Below are 11,465 nucleotides of genomic sequence, written 5' to 3' on the forward strand. Positions count from 1 at the left end.
TCTTGCAGTTTTTTTTTTTAACTAATGCTGCTCATGGAAAAATATATTTAGGGATAAACGACCGAGTGATACATTTCAACGTCACAAAAAGGCATTGATCATCGGGCCTCCTTTTCTTTGATGAGAATCTGAAAATGGGAAATCACCCTGCAAAGTCGTCTTGGACACGTGCGCGCACAGGAGCGAGCTCAGTCGGAAAACCGCTGGGCTCCAGAGAGAAAAGCCATGCTAGGCTCTGCTGGGGTCCTGTCGGTAATCCTGACACACGCACGCACGCACACACACACATGCACCTACAGACCGCCATTGCCAGGGTTTGTGGATACTACACACATCCACTGTCTCGGTTACTTTTTCTCTCTCTCTCTCTCTCGCTCTCTCTCTCTCACTCTTGCTCCCTCTCACGCACACACACGCGGGTGTTGTATAACCGACTGGCCGGGCGTTAAGGCCGAGTAGAGCTACTGGCGACAGGTTGGATGGCTGACTAAGCCTAATCATACGAGGGAATGTTGTCTGGGGCACCTGACCATCCGACCTCTCGCCTTGTGTTTGTTTGTGAACATACTTCTTCGCTTCCATGTATTTTTTGCAAGGGTTGCGAACTCCCAAAGAGGGCACTCATAATTGGGGCTTATCACCTTGAAATGGCAGGAGGAGAGGTGCCAGAGGAGGATTGGGGTCGTCTGACTGGATGGGCAGTTGCTTGCGATGGTGCTCATGAGTCATTCAGATATGAGTGAGGAAACTTGGGCTGTAAATTTGGACTTGGCCACTACTTAGCATCCAACTGTATTATTTTAATCTGCAATCAAAGCTATTTAAGGATCATGAAGTGATTTTCTCTCGACTGGTTCAGGTAGAGAAGAGTGGCAGTTTTTTGTTATTTGTATATTGTCTGAGGGGTTTTTTTTCTCATATAGGACATGTGGGTGTACTTTTTTCCCATTATAAGCATAAATCAAACCAACTGTTATGTTTCTTTGCTCTTGTAAAATTATTACAACTTGATAGCAATATTTCATATTTCTTTTGCCCCGCCCTTCGATAACGACGTCGCGTGTTTGGCTCCGGCCAGCATGAAAAAGACCATCGGCAGGATCAAACCATGCTGGTCAACATTCCTGGATGACTTCTGAATGAATGTGCTAAGGAGCTCAAAGATATGCTCACCAACATCAGTCGTTCCCAAGTGATGCAAGGCAACGACAGTAATTGCTGTTCCGAAGAAGCCTCGCGTATCCAGATATAATGGCTGTCGGACCGTAGAACCGACCTGCATCATTCAGTGCTTTGACCATCAGGGGTTGAGAGTGGTCTCAAAGTGCCCACTTCGCAGTGGTCAACTTTTACATCATCCACAAGTGGAGATCTTGCAGGTCCGTATAACCAACAGGCTAAAACGCAGAATATAGCAATGTGAATCAATCAAACATTTAGCTTAACCCGTGCAAATACTGTTGTGGGGGCTGATGTGGTCTTTGTGAAGAAGAGCTTTCAGGACAAGCTAGGGTCTGTTACCATTATCGTAACACACAAACGCACACACACACACACACACACACTCTCTCTCTCTCTCTCTCTCTCTCTCTCTGTGTGGCATATACAGTATGTGGCATTGCTATACTTTGTCATTGTTGTTTTTTGTTTTTTTTTAAGTTCCAGTACATGATACCTATCTGGATTTTCTCTCCTGCAAGTCTCCTTGACATCTGCTAAAATGTCCTGATTTTGCAGTCTTCACATGACAACAGCCAGGCCTGTCCGCAGTTGAATGGGGAACGATTTTGGACGCATCCTTGGATTGAGTCAGATGATGCAGACACAGTAAAATGTCTCTGCAGAAGCAAACAGTCTGGTACACTCACTCGACATTGGGGTGGAAGCCATTAGTGTGGTTGTAATTTAAAGCTTGCACACATCAGGTTGCAGGATAAGTAAGACGCAGGCCACCACAGCTCCGCTTTGAAGAAGTCGCATTGTGGAGACATACTCCACCTGATATGATCGCTTATCTCAGACAGGATTCTCGACAGCTTCGGATGAAGGTCGCCGAAGTCGTAGAATTCAGAACTCGACCCAAAATGATTTATTGAATGTAAGTATGGTTAGCACATCCGCCTCACAGTACAGTGTTCCACGGTTCGATTCCAGTCTTCGGCCGTCCTGTGTGGGGTTTGCATGGTCTCCCCGTGCCTGCGTGGGTATTCTCCGGGTACTCTGGTGTCCTCCCACATTCCAAAAACATGCACGGTAGGTTAATGGAACACGCTACGTTGTCCCTCGGTGTGATTGTGAGTTGTTCGTCTACACGTGCCCTGCGACTGGCTGGCAACCGGTTCAGGGTGCCCTCCGCCTACTGCCCGAAGACGGTTGGGGTAGGCTGCAGCGCACCCGCGACTCTCGTGAGGAGAAGCTGCACAGATGATGGATTAATGAGGCAAGATCAGTAATCACATTATTGCTATCCATAACCAAGACAGTGATCGTGGTTTGTTGCAACATACACTCCAGGGATTGAAGACGAGAGGCTTTGGAAGGTCAACAGACTTTCACACTTCATCTTTTCACTGCAAGCCTTTCAACATATCCGGATGTGACGGCATGGCGAGGTAGAGAGCCAGCCTTACAGCAGATCTTCTCCTTCCCTGAGAAGTTGACAGGATCATTGCAGAGTTAAACGGGGATTCGAAGATGAAAGCCCAGAGGACATTTTGGGGGAGGATGACTGGAGGTGTTGGAGTCATTCTTGACTCTTCATGGAGACGAGTCGGTGAATTGGGTCAGGCAGCACTTTTTTATGTGATTGGAGATGTTCAAGGAGAAAAGGAGTACATTTTGAGGATGGGACTCATGTGACGTCTTTCAGAGTTAATGTGTTCATGTACGACAAACAGCCTTTCATTGTCGAGGGCGCGCACTTTGTTTTCCACGTTCTGGCTTCTGCTTTTGGTTCAAGAAACATTCAGCCGGCCGCTGCAAAAAATTCCCTCGCTGCCGAATGAGGCGAAAGAGAAGACTGCCAAACTCGCCGCTGGTTTTCACTCTGCGACCGGGCTCAGCAATATGTGGGCTGGGATGACGGCTGGCGTATTGCACAAGACAGATCCCCCATGAATGTGCGACATTTCACCATGGCAAGAAATATGAAATAACTAAAATACATTCAAGGGCTCTGTATTTCCGTGCCTCATTTGACACATTCTGGGTGGTTGGAGTACAGAGAGAGAGAGAGAGAGAGAGAGAGAGAGAGAGAGAGATCCATGACAAGTCTGACTCAAAAATTCCATGTAACTGTGTAAAACGGGAAACTGAAAACGTAAATCCACCCGGCCATCCATTTTCTATTCCGCTTCTCCTCAGTAGGGTGGCGGGCTTGCTGGAGCCTATCCCAGGAAGTCCCAGGAGCCTATCCTTACCCTGAACTGCGGTAGCCAGCCAATCGCCGGGCACAACACGCAGACGAACGGAAAATGTAAATGCCAGAGCGAAATCTCCATAATTCCTCCATTACAATTCAAGCAACAGTGTTCTCATCACCCAAGAGCCAAAGGACCACCCGTTATTCCTCTGCCCCATGGTCAAATTCTGTCGTTGCCTCGTCCCCTCACCAATATGGTTCTGATTAATCACACGACCAGTCATCACTGCCCGCCTCCCTCTACGTTCCCTCCTCGCGCGTTTTCCACGGGCTCCAGATGACTGTCTGGTGCAAAAGGGCACGAGGCAATAAGATCCAGATGCGTGATCGATAGTGGACAGACAATGTTCATAAGCTATGAGGCATTGTGGTTTCAAGTTTCAGATATATGGTCCCATCCACTGTCCACGTCCGTCTCGTGGCTGCGCGGGTGATTAATGGGACTCTGCTGCTGCCAGTGTGAGAGACTCAGGCACAAAAGAGTATATTGTGTACAGCACGTACGAAGACATTCTTTGATAGGTATTGGAAAACGCGCTAAAGCGGGCTAAGAGGGGCTTCGTGACATTCTGGTGCAATAATATGTTTCGCAGGGAGTGGAAAGACACTTGCTGGGTGACAGGATTGAATGAGTACATTCAGCAAATGGATCAAAAGCCACCCGGGCAACTGGTGCTGGGTGGCCAGTTTGGTCATCGCTCCGGGTTCTGTCAGTCATGGTGCAACGTAAATCACACGGAAAAGTCCACCCGAAGCACACGTGCATGCCTGCAAACGTGATAAGCTTCTCGTTTGCGCCACTTTCGGTTTTCCTGGCACCTCACGCTTGCTTCCGTCTCATCCCCGGCGGTGCTATGTGGTGTCTCTTCCAATGACTCATTTTTGCCGGTGGATCAGCGAGCATAGGCCGACTCCCTTACGCCGGTACTGCACCCCATGTTATGGCTGCGCGGTCATATGCCGAGCAGATGTGCTTTTATGGAATATCTGGGTGGCTCGCATCATAGCTTTTGATAAGCAAAGCATCACATCTGACTGCAATAAGTACAAATTTTAGATTTGACTTGTAATGAATCTGCCCGTTTGGCATAGCCTAATAAACACTACGTTGTAAAGAGGCCATCAGAAAGATTCATGGTATACAGTTCAGCTATTGCGACAGCAAAAAAATTGCTACATTTGAAAACCAGTTTTTTTCTCTCTTTACGATAGACCTCTTCGGTTTGAATCTCATTCCTCTACATAACAAGGTGTAGGGCCTTCAATTCGTTCATTCATTAGAACACGTCATTCGATTCGGTATTTAATGTCAACATCATTTTTTTTTTAAAAAAGCGTTCCAGGTCGACACTCCAGATAGACTCGGTCAAGCCTTTCGTGGGGAATTACAATGGCAGGTTTCCTTAACAATGCATCCAGCCGGAAAATAGCGCTGCGTTCATGTCAAGTTGAATTTCTCTCCCAAATTGAATGACACGCTGTTTCACACGGACACGTACCATCGGCGTGGGAGGCAATTTCCAAGTGTCCACCTCACAGTGGTCGACTTGACATCCTGCACAAGTGGAGATTTTCTTGCAGTTCCTCAGAAGCGCACTTTGCGCACCTCCACCTCCTGCCTGGACTCCAGCAAGTCAGTTTCCCCTTCCGCCACGTCGGGTGCCGAGAGGGGCAGCTCAGGCCGGCCACCTGGTTCAATAATGCGCCGAGGTGCAAGCGTTTTGCGAAAACATGTGGCTGTTATTACAGATACGGCATGTTCGAAGCAAGTGGTCCAAACCTCAGCGCTCCACTGACCCAAACCAAATGTTTTGCCTGAAGCCTGTTGGACAATCAAGTTTGCGCATCTTAGAACAATATCGGTACAGCATATTTAAAACATTCCTTGAAATAACAATACTCTATGTGGCAACTTTTTCCTTGAAATCATCTGGAATACCTTTGAATGACTTTGCAAAGGCTTTATACAAATTTTCATTTTCACGTGGGTCACGTTGGCACCAGCATTACTTTTGTGCTTCTTTTTCAACTTTGCTGCAAAATCGAGTCGGCGTGTAAAAATACTGATATTTTCACAGATACAAACAAAAAATATATATACTGTGTCCCAATTTATGAACAATAATGCACGAAAATGTCTGTGACGTGCTGGTGTTATCTGATACGGGTATCCGTGATTGAGGACCCAAAAGCAGGGTGCACTTCATAAATATTTTCAACAGAACCTAAAGGCAAACAGGTTAGTTGGATTTATTAAAATACTTTGCGAACAGATGTCCAAAGTACAAAAAAGTTTCAAATGACCCAAACGGAGCCTTACACAGCAAAAACAAAACCAAACAATGAACTCACAAGAACAGAAAGCAACCAAGAAAGTAGGCCAAGAGACAACGAAAAAAAGACCCAAACAAGCGGCTGAGGTGGACACAGTCACGTCACGAGACGGACGTGGACAAAAGTGACACAAGAAACCCTTGATCAAACTCACACCTCACCAAATTCAAATCAACAAAAACAGACCATGACACTCAACCGCATGTTGGAGAACACCTTCTACTAGAGTAGAGTAGGAAGTAAATGAGAGCGAGCCCCGCCTTTCAAGAGATCCACACTTTGGCCTCTTTCTGAAGCAACCTTAATTGACACTTGACATTTTTCATCATAAAAACAATCATCCAAATATTTTGAATTTGGTGGGCTGAATGTCCTTGAAATCCAAAATGTTGGGACAATCATTTTAATATTTTCAGAGGTTGAAGTGGGCATCAGTAGAGACGTGTCACATTCTCACATTTTTCAGACATGAGGCCACGTTACGCTTTTTTTGACACCTGCACCGTCAGTGCAGCGGAAGCCTCGTTGGCCGCAGTGAGACGGCGGGGTCAAGTCCGACGCCCTCATACTGAGATGCCCACGTCCGAACAAGGAGGCACCCGATAGACGAGCCTCAGGAGCCGCACGGGTGTTTGAGGCAGCACCACGATTCGAACCAAAAAGAAGCCGCCGCGCCGTTGGGGCCTGCCATCCATGCCGGTTAAAGTCAACCGTTTCTTTACAAATTTCTTTCATTTGCCAAAAAACATCAGAAAATCACAGCTGAGCCGTGTGTGTGTGTGTGTGTGTGTGTGTGTGTGTGTGTGTGTGTGTGTGTGTGTGTGTGTGCATGTGTCTGATATTTGTATGGGTTGCGGTTGACAGTGTTACTAGCTGTGGGTGTTTTGGCTGAGTGTGTGTTTTGGCTTGTGTGCGGCCTCAGGCAGGGGGAAAGGAGGTGAGGGTCAGTATGTGTTGTGGGGTCACTTTGAGGGTCTCGGATGGAATTACCAAGTCACCTCACACATTCACACACAAATCGACTGGATTCGTCATTGTTGTTGGTTAAGTTGGACCATCGCTGTATGAAAGCTATTCCTGGTGTTTGTTTTATCTTCGAGGTGAAGCCGCACTTCCATCGGGAGCTTGACGGTGTGCGTATGCGTACACGATGTGCATTTTGCCACCCATGACGAGGCTCGACTCTGCCTCGGGCACACGCCGGTCACGGAACTCTTCCGAGCTTTGTCATCTCTCCCACCGGCGCTTCACAAACAGCCCAGATGTTGAACCGCTGAGGTGTTGTTTTTTTTTTGCGCGTGGATCCCAGCGTGTGGGTCAGTGGCGTTTTGGGATTGGCTGTGCGCGAGATGCGCAATTTTATCTGTGCACTTGCGTCTTCGTGGAAGTGTGTGTGGTGTATGTGAGTGCATGTGTGTTTTGGGCCCGCGGGGCAGATTTAGGATGACTGATGTGTTCTGAGTACCGCTGAGTGACACCCGAGACACTTTGCCGTGCAGATGGATATCACTCAATACATCAGCAATACGGTCTCTGGCTCTCTCCTCTCTCTTTCTCTCCGATACACACACAAACAGTGACGTGCACACATACTCGCACGCACACCCACTCGCACACTCAAAAACACAAATCAAATGAATGGGAAACAATGAGATAGGATGAGACAGCGAGCCCGGGGAAGGCGGGGTTGGACATGCATGTCAGGTCGGAATGTGTGTGTTAGGCAGGTGAAAAATGAGGAAGCTGTTTTGTAGACAGAACGAGTGTAATTAGTACCACACACACACACACACACACACACACACACACACACTCACCCATCTTCCCACATTTGGGGAGGTCTGGGCTCATGGTGGCGGCTCACGGATGTATTGTTTGAAATTCAACACAGGCACAGAGGTGCCTGGTTTAGTTTCACTTTGCCCAAAGTTCAAAACGGAAAAGGAAAACCAAGGTTGTGAGATGTTTCGGATTTTAAAGTCGTCCCATTTCTACTCTGTACATGAAAACGAAAACGGCATCCATCCATCCATCCATCCATTTTCTTCCGCTTATACGGGGTGGGGTTGCGGGGGCAATAGCTTTAGCAGGGAAGCCCTAGACTTCCCTCTCCCCAGCCACTTCTTCCAGCTCTTCCCGGGGGATCCCGAGGCGTTGTGCGAGACATAATCTCTCCGGCGTGGCCTGGGTCGTCCGGGAGCCTCCTGCCGGTGGGACATGCCCGGAACACCTCACCAAGGAATCGTCCAGGAGGCATCCTAATCAGATGCCCGAGCCACCTCATCTGGCTCCTCTCAATATGGAGGATAGACGTACAGTATAAGCTAGATTCCTTCGAAGAGCCTGCAAGTTTCTTTTACCGTTTGACTCGCACTGGTCCATCTCGGGCAACTGAGTAATAATCTCAGGGCATCATTATAGGCCGTCTTAATTTTCTGCAGGCTTTTTTTTTTAAACTATAATTGGACCACATCGGAAACAAAAGTTCCACGAGACTTTGCGATAGGATATCAAGAGGAAACTAACGAGTTGTTGCTGAAACATGTGAAATGGTGTTGATGAATGAATTTGACTTGTACAGGCTTACTGGCTTCCGACAATTGCCGCGCGTTGTGTTTGGTGCGTGTCAGACTGTGCTATTGTGTCAACAATCCTGAGGCGTACCAAAAGCCAGACGGCCCGAATCAGAGTGAGAGAAAGAGAAGGCGGAAGAAGTTACTAATTCGCAACAAATTGGCTCCTGTTCAGGACACGCAATCTTGCTGATGACAGACAGTCACGGGAGCAAGCCGACCTCCGATGTTCTTTCGCTTTCTTCTTTTTGCTATTTCTCATTTGAATTACCGATTGTCTCTTCCACATTCCTGCACAAGTTTTCTCCTTATGTGATTCCAACCGGGCCGGGCCAGGTTGCAGTGATACCGCGGTGACACAGGCCCATTCACGGGCAGACACCCGACACTGAGCCACTGCGCTCTCACACAGATTAACACTGGCATTTATCCACAGCTCTTATATCACGCCTCCCCTCGCGACCACACCACTTTACCGCAATTCTCAGCTTTCCCTGCTAAATTGTTGTTGGTGGTCAGATATTACAAGCCATTTTAAATGATAATCTCCTGATATTCTACTTTTGGAAATTTCTGAAAGTTTCTTGCATTCCAAGGCCAAAAACATCAACACCTTCTGAGTTTCCTCTGGAAAGAAACTTGGCCAGGCCTTTGTTGCAGCCACCTTCACGTTCTTGTTTGTGACTCTTGTTGCCCTCACTTGGGTATTCAGCCAGCGAAAAAGACATGCTCTATCAAATTTGAATCGGGGGACTGACTTCACTGTTGAGTTCAGATCCGTGTTGGAACATCCGTGCGTGAAATTTGCATATTGTTGCTTGCGTTTTTGACCCCCTTCCGCACTCCAAAAACATCCACGTTGGGTTCAACTAAAAACTTGTTCACCGATGTGAATGGGGCGTTTGGAGAACAGTCCAGGCTGCACCCCACCTCTCTCTTCCAAAGTCCATCCCCACAAGCGAGTACGTATGGAAAAAGGACGAGTATTTGTCACAGGAGAGAGGCTGGAATTCCACTTCTTTGGTCAATTATTTATGCAGCGTTTACTGGGTCACTTTGAGCTGCAGAAAATGGGAATGAAAATATTTGAGTGTGAATTCTCTCTATGGCTCATCACTCTGTGTCTGTCTGTTAACACCTGAACCCTCTGCTCAGATCTTATCTCTCAATCATTGCATGGAGCGCATTCCTGTTAACCACACACACACACACACACACACACACACACACACACACCTGCATGTTCAGGGCAAAACATCAAAATATGAAGCATTGCTCTCTGAGCAATCTCGGGTTACTCTCACTCGAGTCTGCGCTCACACTTCTTTTTAAGGACCTCTTTTCCGCTATTTCTATTACATTTTTCAAGGTCTCCTTGGACATGTCAAAATGTTTTGGTCCCTCTTCTCAGTGTTGAAAAAGGTCCCCAAAAGCTGATTCGTTCACATTCTCGCCGTAGCGAGCTAAACTTGAATATTACAGCGTGTGTGCTTTTTGTACAGACACATATATACGTGTGTGCAAGTCTGCGTGGCTGGCAAACCATCATGAAGAAATTCAAAAGCGCACCTTTCCTGTGGCGAGTGACATGAATATAATGTGTTGTGTTGCCGGTCCCAACAGAATTGATGTCCATTTGTGTCACAATGTCCATTGTGTGTGTGTGTGTGTGTGTGTGTGTGTGTGTGCGTGTGTGCGTGTGTGTCTGTGTCTATATGCCACACTGTACTGTATTTGTTAATCACATGTGAGTCTTAACGGCATTGCGTGGGAACTACCACCCCATGGCTGACAACTTTCACTTAGATGAAAGCTATTTCTCTGTTTGGTAAAACAGGCACACACACACACACACACACACACACTCACACACACACACATACACACACACAGACTCACTCACTCAACTGACGTGACTGATGAGTAGCGGTATTATGGTAATGGGGACTCCGTCGGGCTACCTGAGACGAATTTGACCTGAGCTATTCATACTAGCTGCGGTCCCTGCAGATTTACAGGGAAATGCCCTCAAGTTAAAACATAATCCGACCCTTCAGCACCTTCTGCTCTTGCATGCATCCACGCATGCACAAGCACACATCAGCGCTCGCGCACACACACACACGCGCACGCATGCACACACACTTTTTTTTTTTTTTTTTTTTTTAGCTGAAAAGAATTAAGGCACTAGTACATCCGATTCCTGCTTTGTGTGTATTTTTCCTCTTGGATTACTGTTGCAACTCACTTTGTTTATTTATCTGGGGTGATTTTTCAGTTGGAATGTAAAAAAAATAAATAAATAACAATTCTGTAAATTCAGGTGGCCTGTGAATGAAGCTTGAGGGGTTACTCTGAATAAGCAGAAGTTTAAGTCCCCACAAGTGATGTATATTTAGATGGATTATGACAAGGTGCCTCTCTGGAATGGGACCATGCTCTCACACTGGTCCACTCATGTTGTCAGAACTTTCACATATGATCATTTCTCCCAACATATGAAAACAAATGCAGCTATTTTTGACCCCTTGTTTGTATTTCAGACACATAATTGATGTGGGATTTATTTGTGCCCTTGCACCTCATGACTCCCAAATTAATGAAATAGATGTAGGTGGGTAGGTTTTTTTTTCCACTACTGCAGCATACTGAGACGTGGTATTTAAAAAACAATCGAAATAATAGGTGTGACTTAAGTATTCTCTTTGCATCTCCTTCGACAATCTGGTCGAGCTCATCCCCACCAACTTACATGGGAATCGCACTTTTATATGTCTTATCTCAGGGTTGGAAAAACGCGCCTGTGAGTCAGCTTCCTTTATTACGGAACTCATCACGAAATGTTTAATCGTTGTGTGTCTATTCTGGCAGTTGCGCTTAAAGATGAAAGATGTTGTGGCAGCCTGCATCAAGGTCTGTCTGCTTTGTTTAGGCAAAATTGAAATAAGCTTGGCCCGCGATCCCACTTGGTTCCATTTGGACCAATAATGTGAAATCCCTCTCTCATGATGCTCTTTTTTTTTTCTTTTGAACCCGTTTCTAAAATACCATCATTGGCACACGCGGGCATACTTACCCAATAAACAAACAAAACTGCAATCAAAATCCGTGACATGTTTACGACTGCGGCACTTCTT

Source organism: Hippocampus guttulatus, chromosome 8 (assembly GCF_054856545.1).
Source record: "Hippocampus guttulatus isolate MCC_2025c chromosome 8, RoL_Hgut_1.0, whole genome shotgun sequence".
Taxonomy (NCBI): domain Eukaryota; kingdom Metazoa; phylum Chordata; class Actinopteri; order Syngnathiformes; family Syngnathidae; genus Hippocampus; species Hippocampus guttulatus.